Source organism: Magnolia sinica, chromosome 3, assembly GCF_029962835.1.
Source record: "Magnolia sinica isolate HGM2019 chromosome 3, MsV1, whole genome shotgun sequence".
NCBI lineage: Eukaryota > Viridiplantae > Streptophyta > Magnoliopsida > Magnoliales > Magnoliaceae > Magnolia > Magnolia sinica.
Window position 1 is genome coordinate 56368715 of NC_080575.1, and position 13292 is coordinate 56382006.

Sequence of the window (13292 nt, forward strand, 5' to 3'; positions counted from 1 at the left end):
TATCGGTATCACTACCCATGTTATCGATATCATTAAGCTAGAGATACAGATAATATTGGGGATATTTCGATAATATCAGAGATAATTCGAACAATGCTCTCATGTTGCCAAGTTGAAGTCTATTCGTGTTATACTTTCCGTGGTTGTTAATCATGGCGGGCCTCTCTTCCAACTTGATGTCAAAAATGCTCTTCTTCATGGTGATTTCAAAGAAAATATCCATATGGAGCAACCACCTGGGGGTTTATGCTTAGGAAGAGCCAGACAAAGTGCGTAAACTACGCAAGGAGATTTATAGGTTGAAGTAATCACCACATGCATGGTTTGACAAATTCAGTGATAAAAGGATGTAATTAAAAGACCCAAAGGTATAGAAATTTAGTTGGGAAACTTATCCATTTAACTATCACCTGGCCAGATATATCTTATGTTGTAATTGTGGTGGGCTAGTTTATGAGCTCTTTGAGGGTACCTCACATGGACGCAGTTGTTCGAATTCTGCCATATTTTAAAGGAGCACCAACTTAAGGAATTTTGTATAGACGGAACTACTAGGTGTTGTACGTCTGTGAGAGGAAATATAGTTGTGAGAGGAAATATAGTCACATGGAAGAATAAGAAGCAAGGAGTTGTAGCCCAATCAAGCGTTGAAGCAGAATATAGAGCAATGGTCATGGTGTGCCGTAAAGGCCGCTACGTAAAGGTAACAGTGGCAACCGTTACATGTTACGGGGTCGTAACGGCTGTAACAGCCATTATGGAAAAAAATGACCCGTAATTGCCGTTAACAACACATTACATCCCCTATAAAGGCTATAATAGCCCCGTAATGGTCTATTACGAGACATGTACAGGTTTTTCATACTTTTTAATCAACATTACGGGGCAGATATAGGTTTTTTAGGGGTTTTTTTCAATAAAGAATTTTAAAAATAAAGAGAGAGAGAGAGAGAGACTGTGATGGCCGTTACAGGGCTGTAACAGTCGTTATGCCCCATATTGTAAAGGTAACGACGGTGGCCATTACAGCCACCGTTACCATTACGGAAGACCTTGGCAATGGTTCATACATGTGAGTTAATGTGGATTAAGAAACTATTGCACGAAATAAGGTTTACAGTGAATCTACTTAAACTTACGTAGTTGTTTTGTGGTAATCAGGTTACATCCAACAAATAATCCAGTCTATCATGAAAGATAAACATATTGAAGTCGACTGTCACTTCATATGCGAGGTCTTTAGTGGTGAAATCTCCATAATATATGTCTGATCTCAAGATCAATTTGTTGATGTCTTCACCAAGGGCCTTCATTACAATCATCCTTCGCGCATATATTCCAAGCTTAGCATCGACAACATCTATGCTCCAGCCTAAGGGGGAGTGTTAACAGTTGGGGATGCGGGTTATGCCCTTGTATAGCCCACCTATCTTTGTTTTGTCTCTTTTTTTATATTTAGTGGTTTACATTAGTTTGGGACTTTCTAGGAATATTAACATTCTTAGTGAGGGTAGTTTGTCTTTCTTGGTTTTTGGTTTTTATTAATTTATATATATATATATATATATATATATATATAGAGAGAGAGAGAGAGAGAGAGAGAGAGAGAGAGAGAAGAGAAGGGGCGTCAAACCATAACTCTCTTTTCTCTTCTCATAATTCCCTCTATCTCTCTCTCTAATACTCTTCTCTTCTTTTCTCTTTAGTATATAAATCTACACTTAACATTATCTAGGATGAATTTAATTGATTTCTGCTCTTCTCTTTAGTATATAGTTCTTTTTTTAAAGATAATGGCACCAACTCCTCGAACCTTTGACTTAGAGGTTAAGAAACCATCCAATGGACCGGCCTCTTTATCATATACTACTACTCCTTGAGAAGAAATATTTTGGAAGTTTAAAAGGGATGTAATTGACTGGGCAACTTCTATTTGTCATTGTGATGTCTCCTTTGCTAAATCAACCTTGGGGTTGTAATGTTTGTTTTACCTCTGTTTCTTTCCATTTTTTTTTGTTGTTTTGGGTTATTGCCTAGCAATTTTGAATAAAATCATTATCCTTTAAATAAATTTTTTTTAAAAAAAAAAAAAAACAAAAACAAAAAACCGTACATGGCATGAACTCACAGAGTAACAAGCTCATGCTGGGTGAAGTGAACCAACAATAGATTTGTGTGTGAGAGTAGGGACATGCCTATGTCAAAATATTTTCTACTATAAATAGGTAAGAAGTGGGAGTAGGAGCACAATTCCAAAGCGAAATTTGTGGATCAAACCTCATTAAATTACTTAATCATGAAACAAACCCTAGAAGGGCAAAAGAAACATCATATTGTTTCTTCAACAATTTCTGATCTCTAATGACCTCTCAGTAGGATTCGAATCCAAGTGAAGTTTTGACCATCTAGCAGAGAAAAAAGAACAAACTTGATCTTGAAGGATTCCCAACAAATTCTTCAATTTCATCCAAAAAAGCAAATTCACTTGATTCTCCCATATAGTGAATACCCAAGACATTGAGGAAGCCATTTCAGGAATCAATCTAATTCTATCTCCGTTAAGGTATTTCGTAACGGTAACAATGGCCATAACGGCCGCCACTGATACCTTCACGATATGAGTCATGACGGCTGTTACGAGCCCAGTAACAATCGTTATGGTCTCTCTCTTTTTTATTAAAAACAAAACAAAAAACTTATATCTACCCTGTAACAATGAAAAAAAATATCCGAAAAACCTATATCTGCCCCATAACAGACCATAATGGGGTTGTTACGGCCATTATAGAGGGCGTAACGGGTCGTTACCAACAGTTATAGATTATTTTTTCCATAACGGCTGTTACGGCCTTTACAACCCCGTAATGTGTAACGGTTGCCACTATTACCTTTACGTAATGGCCTTTACGGCCCCATAACAACCTTTATAGCACACCATGATCTCCATTCATCCGTGTGAAGACAGGAAGGATCCCAAAGAACTGAACTTTCTTTTATTGTTCAATCTTTGTTTTGATTGATCAACTTGCGATATTCTGAATCCGCATTAGTCAGTACTAATGGAATCAAAACAACCAAATTTATTATTTTCATGCATAAAAATAATAGATTACTTAGTAGAAAAGATTTCAAAATCATCGCAAACCTACACATGTTGGGCTTAATTTATATTCATTTTAAAGATGGGTCAGGTATTGTTGTTATCAGGATGTTGTTGTTCTGATTGGTTAATCATTTTATAAGGCGTGAATATAAGTTCCGCCACAATTACAATCCAATGCTTTTGTGTAGCATCTTATCTCGCTTGACAATAGCGATTTTCTGTTTAGTTTTTGCTTTGAGATATAAAATAAATAAATAAATAAATACTAGACTTCTTGCTCTAACCATCCTTCAATAAAAAATAAAAATTAAAAAAAAAAAAAAAAAAAAACTTCCTAGCAGGAGTTTCAAGATATTCTTTGGCTATCTTAGAAAGATTGGCTAAAAATGGGTTGGGTTTTAGGAAGCAGCCCTCAGGCCTTTGAGTTGGACCAAGAAGCAAGCACTGTCAATTTCATTTTGTTCCTGCTTATGGAATGCCAAGCAGATACGATAGGTATCACGACCCAACACGCTTTACTAGAAGAAATAAAAGGACTTCGTAACACATGCAAAACAGAAAGGTTCCACGTGAATATTCTATGATAGTCGGTATTGAAGGATAAGTACATGAAATTTTTGGGTTCCTTTTCCTATTTGCTACTGTTAATGAGTTTTCAGGAGAGTGTAGTGAGTGTTTCCTTTCTGAAGCACGAGTAAAACGCCTTGTGCCGAGTCAACCTGGATATTTTGTGTACGTGATTCTAAAATGTCATTAAAAGTGACTTTAAGTGGAGTTACACGAAGTGCTTCCATTGTGAAGCACTAGTGTAATCTTTTGAACCCAAAACAAAGGAGACTAAACAAGAACAAGAGGCGTCCACCGAAGAAGACCCTTCCTTTGTTCGGAAGGAAAGGATGATCCAGACAAACTAGATGGGCAACAAGGTATCAAGAAAATTGGAAAGCTGCAAATACTTAAAGAAGGTAAAGACCTCCTGGTTTGAAAGTTGGAGCAGCACCCTAGTTAGGAGAATTGTGCAGCAAAGGCCAAGAACATCAAGGCCTGAAACCAAATGATAGCCATCTAATAGAACAGGGATATGGGGACAGCAAACTTCAAATGCTATCTGAAAAGAATCAAGACAACACTTAACAAATTAAGAAAGCATCTACTCGCTTCTCAAAGTGAAGGGAAATGCATGGAACGACCCTTATGAACACATGACTGTATACTGACGGTACTGATATATAAAGCTGAGTGTGATATGATACATGGCGCCGATTTGGATGTACTCTCCTGACAAAATAAAGCTTTAAAGGCCCATTTGAGTCGGAACTTCTTTATTTTTTTGAAGATTTTATTAAAGGCCCGTTTGCAAATGCAAAGTGAGAAAAGAATATAAAAAAACAGGCGAAGGAATTATATCCTGAAAACTATTTTTACAAAATCAGTATCAACATTTAATTGGGCTGACCACTCCAAGACTAAGGCCTTAATGGACAGCAAAATGGCATCAAAAGTTCCTGACAAATCTCAAAATTGCCGCCTATTCCGCTCACCCCAAATGTTCCACCAGGTAGCCGGAAGAACCAAGTTCCAGATTGGCCTAATCTTCTTGCTTACCCTGCTCCCATTCTAGGCCCAAAGAAAGTTTGGGACTGACCACGGCATGGTCCAGGACATCTCGAAAGTGAACAGAAAGAAGTCCCAAACCTTGGGGCTGAATGGGCAAGAAATAAAAAGCTGATCAACAGTTTCTTCCTCTCACTCTCATAGACAGCACATGTTAGGAATAGGCAAACCCCGCTTTTGGAGGTTTTCACTGGTGAAAACCTTTTTCCTCCCAACCAGCCACGGTCACCACCTTGGGCGGAGCTCCATAGAACCAAAAGTGGTAAGCATGATCCCCAGCGTAGGAGGGAGTATCCGCCCAAAGATACTTGTAAAAGGATGATATGGTGAATTTTATGGAACTGTGGAGGGACCATATCAATGAATCATCACCACCCTGGGCCAGACAACCTGAAGCCAAATCAAGAGGGCTTGAAATCCCTTGAACTCGCTATCCATGAGGGACCTTCTACAGGGAGGCATCCAACAAACCGAAGAACCTAAAATGGAGAAGCAATCCACAACTTTTAAGGTCTTCCAACCTCGCGATACTTGCCGAACTAGGTTACGCTATATGTATATGCAAGGGGTCGCCATGCCAAATATCCTTCCAAAACTCAACTCTCCTACTATCACCTAGCGAAAAGGAAACTCCTTCCCAAAATTTCCTTTTTAGCACCATTATAGATTTCCAAATATGAGAAGACCTGTAAAGAGAGTTGAGTTGTCGACCATAGCTGGATCAGCGTTGCAAATGATAATAGTTTTGTCCGGAAACTGAAGGTGTGAGATACAGATGGACAAAGGGGCCACCTTGAAACCACTAATAAGATTTGCCTCTTGACCCTTCACAAGTAACCGACTAAAGGCTTCTGCTACAACTAAGAAGAGATAAGGGGAAAGGGTCCTTGGCAAAGACCCCTCACAGCTTGAAAAATCCTTTCAAAGAACCATTTACAAGCACCGAAAATGACGGTCTAAACAGCTTTGCATCTGCCTTCTCCATTTTTCCCCACATCCCATTTGAGCATCATATAATCAAGAAATTCCCAATCTACATGATCATAGGCTCTCTCAACGTCCAGTTTTAGAATCTAGGCCCCCCTTTTTTTCTTTGAATATAGAGTTAATACACTCGTGTGCAATTTGAGTGCTATCCAAGATTTGCTTACTTGACATAAATGCCCCTTGAGTTTCGTAGACAACAAAACCCAAAACTTCACAGAAACACGTTGCAAAAATCTTGGCCCAAATTTTGCACGGACTCCCAAAAAGGCTAATTGGCTTTTAATCCTTCAACCCCTCAATCTTTGGAATTAAAGCTATGAAAGACACCCCAAGTTCTACCAGAATCTGAGTGTGCACTGATAGTGGTGTGTACTAACAAGCCAACCCAAATAATAATAATAATAATAATAAATAAATAAATAAATAATTTTTAAAAAAATGGTTCTACCAGAATCTGCTCTTCTTCAAAAAATTCTTTGATAAAGTCCACCATGTCCGCACTAAAAACCCTCCAAAACAAGTGGAAAAAGCACGGCCAGGGGCTTTTCTCCCCAAATTATTAACCGCATCTTTAATTTCCGATTCTAGGATTGGTCTTTCCAACGAGGCAGCTTGATCTTTCCTAAGACTATCAAAGGGGAGGTAGTCTAGTCTCAGCCTATACCACTACTCTCTGGATAAAAGATTCTCATCATGGTGTGCCGCAAAGGTTGTTATGAGGCCGTAAAGGATGTTATGCAACCGTTACACATTACAGGGTCATAAAGGTCGTAACGGCCGTTACAAAAAAAAAAAATGACTCGTAAAGATCGTTACAACCCTCGTAACAACCCATTATGCCCCCCATAGAAGCCGTAACGGCCCCGTAACAGTCCATTACGGCGTTGATATGGTTTTTTTCTATAAGAGAGAGAGAGAGAGAGAGAGAGAGAGAGAGAGAGAGAGAGAGAGATCATCATAGCCATTATGGCCCCCCTAACAGCTATTGCACCCCATAAAGTAAAGGTAATGGTGGTGGTCATTACGGCCACCATTACCATTATGGAATGCCTTGATTCTCATAGAATCCCACTATAGCCCCACACCTTCTCCTTTTTCACCACTCTGGATCCTTCGACCCCAACAGAAGAGATCCTATTACACCTAGCTCTAGCTGACGCCAGATTATGAAAGAAGTGTGTATTCTTGTCTCCTTCCTTCAACTAATAGAACCTGAACCTTTGCCTCCACTTAATTTCCTCCTTTAGGAATTTAGAATGTTCAGTAAGAAACTTCAAACGTTTAGATTTATCTTCTTCGAATAGAACTCTCCCTTCCTCTAACAAACAATATGATGTAGGACATGAAATTCAAGTATGATGTGCAAGATATTCAGGCTTAAGATCACTTTAGTTCAGAAACAATTACACAAATTTTCACATCCCACATAAAAGTGCAAACACTCAATCAAGGGGAATCTTATGCGGATCCAGGCCTACACATGCTAGGGCCGGATCAATCAAAATTATAGACCAAACAAGAATCAAAGGAGGGTAAATTCATCCACACATGCACAGAAATAATTCAACGATCCAAGGGGTTCACAAATTTCAATTCAGGGAACCTTAAGGTTGAAGAAATGGCATGAAATTGGGTTTTTGAGTAATTCGAGGTTAGATTTGGGGATTTTGAGTGAAAGCGGAGTAAAAGAGAGGAGAGAGAAGAACCAGAGAAGTACCACACACGTGAACAACAACAATATCCTAGACGTACGTGCGTGTGATCTCGGCCGCACGTGTGTGGGGCCCACTATTTAGAAAAAAGGTCACCTTGGCCTTAGTCGGCCAAGGATAGACTCCAAAACCCCCCAAATTGCAGCTCGATCCGATGCACGGTTTGTACGTGGTATTCCGCCGAAGTTTCAGCCCTCCTGCAGGGCCAGATTCTAAAAGTCTGTTGAAGAGATGGAATATAATGCAATAAGGGACAGATTTGTAGCGCAGATAATTATGGGAGATGAGAATGGTGGATGGTATAAGATAGGGGCGGATTATGATAGATGTGGCTTCGGTAGTTAACCCTTCGATGAAGGGAGGACTTCGCACCCAATTAGGCTTCACAACTCAGAGAGTAGGAAAACATATAATTTTTATTAATCTTTCATCCCTCAAAAAAGCTACAAGGGGTGCATATTTATAAGAAAACTCTATATTCCAAAAACTCGTGCCATGTGTGCAACCTATTACTTAGCAATGAAGTAAACCAAAATAAAAACCAAACAAAGAAATCTATAGCATTCATGATGTTCTAAATAATAACAATAAACAAAACCTAAAATATGAAATCAATTAGACTAGTGGGCCACGATCATGAGATCCCATGGTAGGCTTTTCTTGACTGTCGGGCCCACTCTTTTGAATCAAAACTTCGTCTCCTAACTAGGAGGCCCTTTCTGGACGTCGTCATCAATCCAGATCGACGATGGGGTCATCCTTCTTCTAGTGTACGTGCATAAGGGGCGACGTATGTGCGCGTGTGTACGTGATGTCCCCATCAATTCTCCCCTACTGCGAAGATTTCACCACTTGCGAAATAAAACTCCTGAACTGCTCCAGGATGTCAGGATCAAGTCTCTAAAGCTCCTCCTCAGTGAGCCACGCGCCGTCTGAAGCTGGGCGTGACTTCCATTTAACCAGATACTTCTGAAACCCGCCGTCCGACATTGAAACTATCTGATGGTCCAAGATATCCTCTATTTCCTCTCTGAGTATGTGAAGGTTAGGTATGAGAAGTAGAGGCTGGAAAGAAAGGTCAGAAAGAGTAGGTATGGGAGGTAGAGGCTGGAAAAATGGGTCAGGACGGGTAGGTATGGGACGTAGAGACTGGGAAAATGGGTCGGGAAGAGTAGGTATGGGACGTCGAGGCTGGAAAAATGGGTCGGGAGCAGTGTTCGAAATATCGATACTATCGGCCGATATTATCGTTATCGCACCCCTGCGAGACGATACACTCGCGATAACTCCCGAAAGATACCAAAAAACCCAAAATCCAGATATTGGCCGATATATCGTCGATATCGCACGATATTTCAACGATATCACGCGATTTCCTCGAAAAAATTGAAACTATCATTATCCGAAAAAATTAAAAAAAAAAAAAAAAAACAAGAAACTGGATTTCGGTACCTGTACAAGAGATCGTCATCATCGAAAGCTTCCATTTGGTGGGCCCTTCCAATCGAAGCTTCTTTCGTAGGTTAATGCAAGCAAAATCTTCGATTTGGGAGAGAAATCCGTTAAAATCCGAAGAAATCTGGGTATTTGGGCGACATCGGGGGAAATCCTCGTCGAAATTTGGAGAATCTTAGCCTGAATCCGAAGATTTGGGAGATATTTGGGGCCGGAACCCTCTCTAGTTAGAAAAAAAAGGGCGTCCGACCCTTTTTTTGGAATAGAGTGGTGTACCGCACACCACTGACTGGTGTGTTTACGTCGTCATCGAGTTCTGTGGGTCCCATCATGAGGTATGTGTTATATCCAAACCGTTCGTCCATTTGGCGAGCTCATCGTAAAGCTTGAGCCAAAAAATAAGACGGATCCAAAGATCAAGTGGACCACACTGAAAATAGCAGTGGAAGATTAAAGGTCTACCATTGAAACCCTTTTGGGGTCACAAAAGTTTTGGATCGATATGATATTTGCTTTTCCTCCTCATCCAGATTTGTGTGACCTAATGAATGGATTGGATGAAAAATAAACGTTATGGTGGGCATTATGGTGGGCCCTACAAATTTTTTAACGGTGAGAATCAATCCCCACTGCTATTTGTGGTGTGGCCCACTTGAGCTTTGGATAATACTCATTTGATCTAAAATGATCTCTCCAGATGCATGAACGGTATAGATATAATAAATACATTACTATGAGGCCCATTTAACTTTGAACCGTTCAGACAACTTGAGCGGGAGGAGCGTCTGCGACGGGCGCGGATTTCCTACGAAAGACTTTTGCATTAAGTTCCTGCGCTGGGAACAAAGGTGGAGCCCATTGTGATGTTTGTGAGAAATCCTATCCGTCCATCCATTTTGTGAGTTTATTTTAGGACATGATGCCAAAAATGAACCGTTTCCAAAGCTCAAGTGGGCCGAAAATGTGATAATTGAATGTCCACAGTTGAAATATTCATGGGCCATGAAAGTTTTTAATCATGTTAATATTTGTGATTTCAGTTCATCCCTGTAGGAATGAAGTTATTAATGGTATGGATGGCATGTAAACATCACTTCAAACCCAGGTAGGTTTCAACAGTAGGAACTTCCCTAACCACATTTTCCTTTAGCACGGCCCACTTGAGCTTTATATATGGTTCATTTTTGGCATATTGTCCTGAAATGAACTCACAAAACTAATGGAAGGGGAGGATTTCTCACAAACATCACAATGGGCCCCATCTGGGTTCCCAGCGCAGGAAATCCGCGTTCGTCTGGGGTGGGAACAACGTAGTGAGTAAACTCTGTGGGGCCACTATAATTCATGAATTTTATCCGCTCCGTCCATCCATTTTACCATATAATTTTATGATTTTAGCCCAAAAAGTGAAGCATATCCAAAGTTCAAGTGGCCCACTAACGGTCAATCACCATTGTTTCCTATGAAATGGTCTACCTAATTATTGGATCTGCTTAATTTTTTGCATAATGTCCTAAAATGATATAGAAAAACAGATAGATGGGGTGGATACTGGATATAGTTGTCTTAGTTCAATCGGACAACGCAGAGCTTAGGACCCTCTACAAAGGAAACCTATTATGTGCCATTCTTTTTTGAGATTTTATGATTTAAAAGTGTATATGGAGGTCTTTTTTAATAATCCCTGAAGTTTCATTGAAAAATTCAACTATTCTCTCAATGTTTCCCCATGTTTCCCAAAAGTGCAATAAATTATGCGATATAAACAATATATCCCATGCGATAACCGATACGTATCTGTATCCCAAGGGTGTGTTACATTACGTGATACCAATATTTCGAACATTAGTCGGGAGGGGGCCATGGATCAAGGGATAAATCTAGGGATCAGGATGGCTGAGCGAAAGGCCAGACAAAGTATTAGTGGTCCCCTGAAAAGTAAGTAGATCCTCCACATCGAATGTGGAACTGATTCCCATGAAAGGTGGAAGATCTACCTCATACACATTGAGACCGTTTCGTTTTATAATTTTGAAGGGTCCAGCGCTATGCGGGTGTAACTTACGAACGCCCCCCGGAGGGTACCGCTCGGACCTAATGCGGATCATCACAGAGTCCCCAATATTGTATTCTTTGAAACGTTTATGCTGGTTTGCAAAAAATTTGTAATGTTCGTTACTAGTAGTGATCTTCTGCCTAATTTCTTGATGGCATGAATGAATGTGAAGCGCAAAAGACTCTGCAAGCTCTGACGCCCTATGGGACAGTGACATAGGGACAAGATCAATAGGTTTCCCAGGTTTATAAACAGTAACGACTTCATAAGGACTGAGACCTGTGGACCTATCGATAGAACTATTAAACGCAAACTCGGTTGTAGGTATTACGGTGTCCCATGTTCTGGTGTGCTCTATATCCCACCTAGGGGGAGACTCATCCAGTAGATCATCAGGAAAGACATCACGTAACTCATCCATTGCTAGAATGGCCTCGGTGGGTAACTCTACACTAGCCTCTAGTGAGATCTCTCCAGCCACAAGCTCGCACATGTTGTACCCCTCAAAATAGTGGTCTTAATGTCTCTCATGGGGTGGGTGCACGGGCGCACGCCCATAATTGATTCCTTGACCAACTCCATTCATTGGTCTATCCTCCAGGCCACCTGTCGGAGATTGGACATCTACCCCAATGGTGGGGTTGTCCTGGCGATGGTCTTTAGTCGGGTAATGCGCACATCAAGCTGTTCAAAGCATTAATCCATTTCCAAGCGCTTATCCAAAGACTCGATCTGCTGGGACAGCTTGTTTAGTGACTCTAGTAGTTGTTCCATGTTTAGTGTAGGGTGCAAACCAAAATTCAGCAATATAGTTGTCAAAATATAATAAAGTTTTTTTAAAAAAAGAAACAACCTAGTTTCTAAAAACGAAAAAGGAAAGTTTTTGAAAACAAATTAGGAAAGTTTCTATATAAAAAAAAACAAATTAGAAAAGTTTCTTTAAAAAAAACAACTTAGTTTCTAAAAAAAGAAAAAGGAAAGTTTCTAAGAATAGAAAGTTAGTTTTTAAAAAGAAAAAGGAAAGTAAACTAGTTTCTAAAAAAGAAAAAGGAAAGGAAATTAGTTCTAAAAACAGATTAAGAAAGTTCCTAAACTTAGAAATATAAAGCTAATTTAATTTCTAAAATAATTCAAATAAGGGGATAACAGAAAATTTCAGCAGCTTATGTCAGGGTTTATGGACCTCTAAACAGCCATATATGATGAGAATTGATGCATAATGGACATAAACAACTAAACCTAAACATGTAATGCATTCCCCTATAAGAACCTTGAGCTCTGATACCAAATTTGATGTAGGACATGAAATTCAAGTATGATGTGCAAGATTTTCAGGCTTAAGATCTCATTAATTCAAAAACAATTACACAAATTTTCACATCCCCCATAAAAGTGCAAACACTCAATCAAGGGGAATCTTATGCGGATCCAAGCCTACACATGCTAGGCCTGGATCAATCAAAATTATAGACCAAACAATAATCAAAGGAGGGTAAATTTACCCACACATGCCCAAAAATAATTCCCCGATCTAAGGGGTTCACAAGTTTCAATTCAGGGAACCTTAACGTTGAAGAAAGGGCATTAAATTGGGTTTTTGAGTAATTTAGGGTTAGGTTTAGGGATTTTGGGTGAAAGCGGAGTGAAAGAAAGGAGAGAGACGAACCAGAGAAGTACCGCACACATGGACAACAACAATGGCCTAGACGCACGTGCGTGTGATCTCAGCCGCACGTGTGTGGGGCCCACTATTTAGAAAAAAGGCCGCCTTGGCCTTGGTTGGCCAGGGATAGATTCCAAAACCCCCAAATTGCAGCTCGATCCAATGCACGGTTTGTGCGTAGTGTTCCGCCAAAGTTTCAGCCATCCTACAAGGCCAGATTCTGAAAATTTGTTGAAGATAGGGAATTTGATGCAATAAGAAACAGATTTGTAGTGCAAATGATTATGGGAGATGAGAAGGGTGGATGGTATAAGATGGTGGCGGATTGGGATAGATGTGGCTTCGTACCACGGTAGTTAACCCTTCAATGAAGGGAGGGCTTCACACCCAATTAGGCTTCACAACTCAGAGAGTAGGAAAACGTAAAATTTTTATTAATCTTCCATCCCTTAAAAAAGCTACAAGGATTTATAAGAAAACTCTATACCCCAAAACTCGCACCATGTGTGCAACCTATTACTTGGCGATGAAATAAACCAAAATAAAAACCAAACAAAGAAATCTATAGCGTTCATGATATTCTAAATAATAACAATAAGCAAAACTTAAAATATAAAATCAATCCGACTAGTGGGCGGCCACGATCATGAGATCCCATGGTGGGCTTTTCTTAATTGTCGGGCACATTCTTTTGAATCAAAA

General features: G+C 39.8%; 1 protein-coding gene across 2 annotated transcripts in view; it reads right to left on the reverse strand.

Annotated features, from left to right (window-relative positions):
• The window catches only part of LOC131239929 (protein PLASTID TRANSCRIPTIONALLY ACTIVE 10), a 60594-nt gene that overhangs the window by 28935 nt on the left and 18367 nt on the right, over positions 1-13292 (reverse strand). The gene's annotated exons all lie outside the window — the stretch shown is intronic.